The sequence below is a fragment of the Parus major genome, chromosome 1 (assembly GCF_001522545.3).
Source record: "Parus major isolate Abel chromosome 1, Parus_major1.1, whole genome shotgun sequence".
Lineage (NCBI taxonomy): Eukaryota > Metazoa > Chordata > Aves > Passeriformes > Paridae > Parus > Parus major.
The window spans coordinates 48,528,000-48,536,200 of record NC_031768.1 but is presented as its reverse complement, the minus strand read 5'-3'; the positions used below and the strand labels follow the sequence as shown (position 1 = coordinate 48,536,200).

Here is an 8,201-nt window from a genome sequence, read left to right as displayed (position 1 = left end):
GATAACAAGGGAGTAGAGCAAAATAACACTGAAAAGACATGTTAACATTTCATCCAAGGGAACATTACTCATTACCAGCTTCACAGCATTCAGAACTATTTTGACAGAAGTAATGTGTGCTCCCTCTTTTTTTTCATGCATGAATTAAAATTGTAATTAGTGCATCTGTAGAAAAATCACCACCTAATATACAAATGTCTGTCCATAGATAATTTTTCTCTCTCCCTTGCAGTTCACTTAATAGTCTCAATTCTTCCATGGTGTCAGGGAGACTAGTGGAATTTCATTACAGCATCGTCTCATTTCATTGTTTAAGTCTGTGGCTATTAGATAACAAAGGACAACATAAAATTTATTATTGCAGCCACAGTGTAATTTGGACAGTTCTGCTTTGTCTGAGCACATTGGAGACCTCTCAATTGTATTATTTTATTTTTGAGAAAGGGTATTAAGATTCATTACTGTAATGCAGGGTACACCCACAGGAGCGAGTACACACTTTTATTGTTCCCGTTGATTGAAGTAAGAGGGACACCTACAAGTGAAGACACCAAAAGTGATTATATCAGCAGTCAGCTGTGTATTTACAGATGCTGGTGCTTCTCACATCATCACCACATACCTCCATTCCCAAAGTGGCCTTAACATTTCAATATCTTGTTGTTAAACAAATCACCTTCCATAGTAGAAAATAGCTGGAAATGAGGCAGCTTGTAGATGTTAAAAAATTCAGAGAGCCATAAGAGGTTCCCCTGGCTATATGGTATTTCCTAGTGCTAGAAAAATTATAGAAAACAAGACAATTTTGTTCCATAATAAAGGAAATAATGTAGAGATGCAGCTGGAACTGGTTTCCATAAGTTTTCAAAGTATACTTAATGGTGAATGGCTTCTTCACACTAAGGTATGCTAGTAAGATAACACCAAATTCTTAAGCATTACAACTTTTTAAGGAAAGTATTGGATAAGGAAGAACTGGTACTCCTCTCCTTTTTATATTTATTGCTTGCTCTTTCCTTTTTCACTTTTATGTCTTTTTTTTGTTTCTTTTGTTTTTCTTTTTAAGAGGCAGAACTCTAAAGCCCACTATATCTCTGTTTCAATGACATCAGCTGTCTAGAGGTGGTTCTTGACTCCAACACTCTTAGCTGTGGATTTCTTTTTCTTTCAATCACCAGCAGATTAATCTTCAAAATTCTGAATATGGAGAATAAAAATGCATATTTGACTGCACAGAAATGGAGGACTCACTAAAAAATACCAAATGTGTACGGTTAAAATAAAATTATTAACAGCAGTCAAGGATTCATGAAATGCTAAAAATTTGCAATTGCAATGGCATTGGTATTCAAGACTATTGCACACTATTTTAGTACATAACAATTTGAAATAAGACTAAAAAAGAAATAAAATTTCACAACTGCGCCTTTTAGTACCAAAGTGCTGTGTATATATATTACAATCTACAGTTCTATACAAGTATCAGAGCAGTTTGCTGTATCTGCATCCTTCTTAAAAGTGAGAAAATTTATAATCATAGCTCCTCTGATACCTGAAGAAAGTTCACTTTTAATTAAACAATGGAGAAATGAACCCCAAAGCAATGAAGGCACAGATCCATATTTATATATTTTCTCCTAACACACCTAGGACCTAACCTAAGAAAAGTTATGTGCCAAAATGTATTTACTTATTCAAATGCCTTATCTTTAAATCTTTATTTGTCTGTATAAGAAATTGAACATGAGTTTCCTAAATCAAAGTTAAATGATTGAGTAAAAGATCTGGCTCCTTTTTCACCTTCATTCCTTCCACATGGGGGAGGGAAAGTTCACTTGCTATGCAGGCCCATAAATAGAATAAAACTTCCCAAATAGTTTAGCGTAATTCAATGTCTTCTATGAACTAGGCATTATGACAGCACCAAAAAAAAAAGATAACAGCAATGCCATAAGTTTATTATGACCACACCCGCTTTTCTCCAATTAAAGTACAAAAAAGATTATTAATAATAAAAAAATAATAAAATGAAAAGGCAAATTAGTGCCTGGAGGACACTTCAAAAAGAAAGAAATGATGAATGCCATTTAGAATTCCCTGCCTGATTTATCTGCAATATTCATAAGTGTGTGTTTATCCAGAAGCTTTGTCTCAGATCAGGCAATTAATTAAACTAGAGAAGATCTCAAGCAGGGAGAGATGAGAGTTATTAATAGTGTGTAGTTGATAATCAAATTTGTCTCTGCCATTTTTCTTGGGACTCATTCTTCTGTTTGCACTTCTGCAGCACAAGGAAGATGTGAAATCCATGGCTGAGCAGTACAATATGAAATATTGTTTTCCAACCAACGCTTCAGAACTGGAACAGTTACCACTTGTGCTAGTGCCAATATAGCTCAGCTCCAGATGATTACACCTAAAGCACACCTTCACTTCTTTGGGCACATAAGCACAAATGCTTCTAGCCAGTCCATTTTTCTTGAGAGCACATGAGGAAGTAAGGTGATGTTTTCAACCCAAGGTTGAAGCTGAAAAATTAGAAATGGCAAGACAGGACAAAAATAAGATCAGAACTGATAAAAACCCAAAGGGTGAGGATGAGACTTGGTTTCAAATTGTCACAGAAAGTGGTCTAAAGTACAGAAATCAAAACATGGGAGTAGGAAGGAAGAGGTTTCAAGTGCATCTTTTTAATTTTGGTGTGGATCTTTCAGAGCACACAAGCCAGTCACTCATTCTCCTTGAGACTATAGGACTGCAATGGTTTTGCCAATAACAGGAAGAAATTAAACCCTCCTCACAAAGTTATACAATTTCTACAGCCTAGGTCAAATACTTGCTTGTTATCCCAAGCACTGGGACTTGCAATCTAGTTTGGTGCTCTTGTAGGCTGCACCAAATCAAAAGAAGCCATAATATCACTTCAGAAAATACATATACTGTGCATCCAGGCAGGATTTGCCTCCAAACTTTGATACCACAAGAGTTTCTTCCAGGATTTTTGTCCAGAGTTATGTACACAATGTCATCTATCTTCATGTTAGGAAGTTTGAATCCAGATACTGTGGCTTTTACCAAAATCAGACCTCTCTCTGAGGCAAGCATAGGAATTCACTTTCCTCCTGTGGAAGGTGATACCTCTTGGCACTAAGACTTCTTGCACCTTCTGAATAATGCACCTACATGTCTCATGACACCTGTAACGGCTGGCTTTTCACTGAAACCCCACTGCTTGGAAATCATTAAAATCCCCTTGATAAAATAATTTATACTGGTAATTCCAACAAAGCAATGCAGTCAGTGCATGTCTAGACACCTGGAAAAGCAGAGCAAGTGCTTACAATAAGCAGATACTCCCCTGTGTAGCTGCAGTTGGCAGCTACATGGGGATGTCATCTTAAAATTAGAGATGGAGCACTAATTAAGATAAAATCATTTGAAATTCTCTGATTACTGTTATAAATGGAAACCAGAAAATGCTGATATTTTTAAATTTATAGACCCTTAAAAAAATCCCCTTTCTCATCTAGCATCTTTTAAATCAATCCTGAATGTATTGTATGTTCATGCAATTTTAGTCCATTACAAAAATGCAGACAACTGCTTGGGTGCGTTGTTTTTTTTTGCATTTGGAAATATGTTCAGTTTTTTCCTGTTTAACAATTTCAGAGGTTTATTTTAGAAATGAAAACAAAGATAAGTAATCCTTTTGACTGCAGGGGTCACTCATATTCCCTGTACATTATATGTACAGAATAATTTCTTGAGTTTTAACTCGCAAGACAACCAAGGTGTACTTAAATACTGAACAGAATCCCTCTGCCAGCTGAAATGATAGAAACTTGAAAATTCCAAACTCCTTTTGGTTACTTTTTGTGGGAGTTCCCATCTGGCAGACCTCTATTTGAAAATTACATGTAGTACATAAGTAGTGAAATTACCAATTTGTGAAGCTTGTTGAGACTTCTGGATGAGCTCAGTTCTCCAAGTAGCTCTGGGGCATCAAAAACATTGAGCATGATTTTGGACTCGAACACTTCATTTTGAGGGAAAGTGGCTCCTTCATAGGGTAGCCCTGTGACTAAGTCTCTTTCTAAGGTCAATACTTCAACTTAAAGACATTTTGTCAGAATCCTCATGAAAAAACAGTCTGGACTGAATCACTTTCAATTATATTAGATATGCAAAAGGAATGTGTCTGTACACCTTCTTTTTGCCACACAAATACACTTGTCATTCCATTGTTGCTGGAGTAAGGACTGACCATTTAAAAGACAATGAAATACCTATCTAGTGAAAAGGATATTCAGTGATACCCAGACGACTAATTCTACAGACAGGTGATAACATCACATTTCTTGAATCGCTGTCAAACATAAATGCTTGTATGTCAAAACTAACAGAAATCAAATAGAAATAGCTAAATGGATAGAAGAGAGTAAAATCAGTAAAGCAAACAAAATGGTTTTCCCACAAAATATTTGTTGTGAATCAATATTAATTATTGAAATGCCAGTCATAAAGCTAAGAGACTACATATTTTTACACCTTTCTATGAGTCTATCACTAAACAACACCTCAGTCAAAGATAAATTCAGTAGTGAGAGAGAATTTCCCTTAACTTTTCCTGCATGGAGAAGCTCTTCAGCAGTAAATAAAGACCTGGTAGAGGACATGTCATTTTTCAGATAATTAGAAGAGCACACACTATTTTTTAAGTGGAAAATATCACTACACTCATTACCCCATAGAAGCTAGAACAGAAAAATCCACACACAGACTATGACCAAGTTTAAGTAATTGTATGTGGGCACCTAGGAATTGGACATCTGAGTTCCCATTGTAATCAGTGTAGATTTAGAGTTTGATTGCACATAAACAAGTAGCTTGGGAATTTAAGGTGCCAGGGCTATCCCACTTGGCCTCTGGCAGGTATTTTAAGCAGGCATAAACATCCTGTAGGAACTGGCTCCATAACACACACATGGAAATAAAAACTTCTGTTTGGAAAAATTAATCAAGTGCCTGCATCAAGAGCACCAGGAGCTTCAACACCTCACTCACACATGGACACCTCTAGGCTGGGACTTCCCCACCTTACAAAATGCTCCAGTGCCTGCAATATGGGGAGCAGTCCCACCTCAGGGGAGTGACCCCATTACCTCAATGAGGGCACCTCTCACCATTTGTAGGCTTATCCATAACACCAGTGCAGCACTGCTAGCTGGGACACAGGGCTTACAGGAGACCTGCAGCTTGCTGGAGAAGCACACAGAGGTCAGGCAATACATCCTACTGGAGGATATCACACAGTACAATACAGCAAAGGGATCCCACCACTGCTCTTCACCTCATCTGAACATAATCCCTTTTCTGCACTCTCTGTAGGGTCTGAAATTCTTCTTGTACCTATAGCAGGTGGCTGAATAAAACTGTGAGAAATACATGCACCTGTGTTCCTAAATGAATGATGGTGGTTCCTGTAATCCTTTGCTAGTGATGCCAAGTGAATGCACCTGGCACAGTTTTAGTCCTGGATAAATTGAACTGATATGGTAGCCCTTCCCTCTATTGTTTCCACACAGAGAAAGAAATGCCACTAATTTACTGTAAAAATTCCCAATGTAGAAAACCCACAGTTATGCTTGTATAAGATATTTTTTAATTGGTTTCTGCTGCCAGTAACAGATACCGAAATCAAGTTTTGCAGCTCATGGGAATTAACTAAAATAATGTTTCTCTGATGTCAGCATATCAAATAACATAACATTTTCCATACAAAATTACATGTCATATGAAGATGTCCTACATTTGACCTTTCTGTGGAAGAGAGATAATCTGAATTTCACTCTAATATCTGTTTGTCTGAAGGTAAAGGACAGTTCTAAGCCTTACACAAACACCTTTTCTGCACTTGGCTGTCATGATAGCCATGAAACAAATGTAATGAATTTAATTTGTTAAGGGATCAAGTAACTTCAAAGACAATTTGCAGTATGAGCTTGCTCTGAGAGGCAAGGTATAGCATTAATTTCCTCTCTCCCAACTGAGAATTCTGGAATCACTATCCTCCAGTGTTGAAAAATATGTATGAAAAGATAAAGAGTGAGAGAGATTTCAGAGCAAATTGCACATTTAGGCATTGGTCCTAATGTCTGTGTGTATGTAAATTATCTTTAGATACTAAGTAACAATGTATTTATATTTCAGCACAGCTTTCCCATTCTCACCTTTCCCATATGGAATATTCTTGTGTCTTGAGAATAGCAAGTGTAGCCATCTGCTTAACCATATGAGGTAAGACCAAAATTTTTCACACATTTTCATCCTCATTTATATAGGTCTTCCTCGGACTTGTATGTCATAGTAGTAATCAAAATCCTTAAGCTTGCAGACATTTAGAATAACCTGGTGATAGAAAATACAGATGAAAAGAACTTTTCTCCCTTCCTTTATACCTGTGTGGGGAGAAACTCATCTTTAAGCATCCTAAACTTAAGAACTGAAACTGAATGATTCAACAGGGTCAAGAGGACACATCCCATGCATGTCATTCCTGATCACAGATATATGGGATTTAGCATTGCTTCATCTTTGGGATCTGTCCAGCAAAAATAACAACAGCAAAATATAGGTAATATGATTTTTCCAGAAACTTCTGTTTCTGACATAAATTATGATGTCAGGTTCTAGTCATGAAAATACAATAGAAAAAATATCTTATTTTCACCCATGAAGTCTGTAGGTTTTTCTGTCAAAAAAAGAAATAGAATTGCAAGTAATAAGTACACCTTAGCTACACTCTGAGATGATGAATACTTATCAAACATATGCCTTCTCCTAACCCTAAGAACAACTTGATCCTTGGACCCAGAATCAGCCAAAATATCTTTATTGCCACCTCCAAGAATCTCAGGTAACAGAGACTTTTTTCTCCCCTAGCCTACAAAGCAGTTCACTCCTCCCCAGTGATGAATCATCTTTTAACATGAGTGATTCCTTTATGCAGAAGGAACGGCACTTTTTAAGCACTGGGATTATCTGAGTGTATTATACCAAGGTGCACTGGAGAGGGAAGCAAGTACAGCACTGCCTGGGCACTGTTCTGGGAGAGCATTGCATGCAGGCAGGCACACTCCAACCATCCCCAACTGGGCAGGTAGCAGCAGCTCACCTGCCCATCTAACCACTGAAATCTCTTCCTCTACTCTCTTCTCCATAAAACTCTTCTCACACACCCAAACACACTGCTGGGGTGCCACTTTTGTAGCTAATGAGCTTGATGACTGAGGTGGACTGAATCCCCACAGAAATCCGTTGAAGTGCATCTCCCTGTCCCTTGAGCAGGTACTGAAAGAAAACATCTTCACCAGGCACTGAAAACCAAAGTGGAAATTCGTAACACCACCCTGTGATATCCACCTTTCTTTCTGTAATCACTGGCTTTCACACTGTTCTTCTCACCTTAAACATGGTCCAAAATAACTACCTAAATCTGGGAGTGGAATTACTTACTTGGCAATTTCAAACTTCAGAAGCTGAGATTTAGACTAGCTTCCTTGAGCAGGGCAGCTTTAAGAGGGATTATTGGCTCCACTGACAGAGGCAGAGTGACTAGAAAACTCCTGGGGTTTTTGTGTGAAAGATCAGGCCACCAATGGATTATTTTCTGCTTCCTTTCATTTAACAATAAAAGCAATGAATTTTCTTATCTCCTCCCTATTCAAACACGCTATGAAAACACTTCAGTGGTAAAAAAGATTGTTTCCCCACATCTTACGTCTCTGTCAATGCTCTGCATTTCAGTCATCTAGAACAGAATAACAATTCATATTTTAAAATCTTTCTGTGGAATGGAGAAATCAGCTGGAGAAAATACAGCCTTTAATCCTGAAAAGCAGAGCTCTTCACTGGATTTGAGAATCTGGTGATCAGAATCCATCCCTAATAAAAATAAGTCAAATTCTTTTCTTTTTCCCATTAATTGCATACTTGATAGAGTTTTATCAGTGCAGTGCATGACTTTATCTTTACAATGTGCAGATTTGCATCACCTAAGTCTTTCTTTTACTGGTTTGAAGACTACTGCCAATGGAGCTGGACTAAATTATGTAATACTGGGAAGGTCATATAAACCAACCCAAGGACCCCTTCTTCCCCTACATCTATGGTATTTCCAGTATTTTATGTGCAACTTTACT

At 37.4% G+C, this 8,201-nt stretch overlaps 1 long non-coding RNA gene across 1 annotated transcript; it reads right to left on the bottom strand.

Moving 5' to 3' along the window:
- Positions 1-486: 486 nt before the first annotated feature.
- On the bottom strand, positions 487-986 carry LOC117244018. The gene is made up of 2 exons (XR_004496320.1): positions 623-986; positions 487-535 (listed from the first exon to the last, which is right to left on the bottom strand). It is a non-coding gene; the product is annotated as an uncharacterized LOC117244018 (long non-coding RNA).
- Positions 987-8,201: the final 7,215 nt, after the last annotated feature.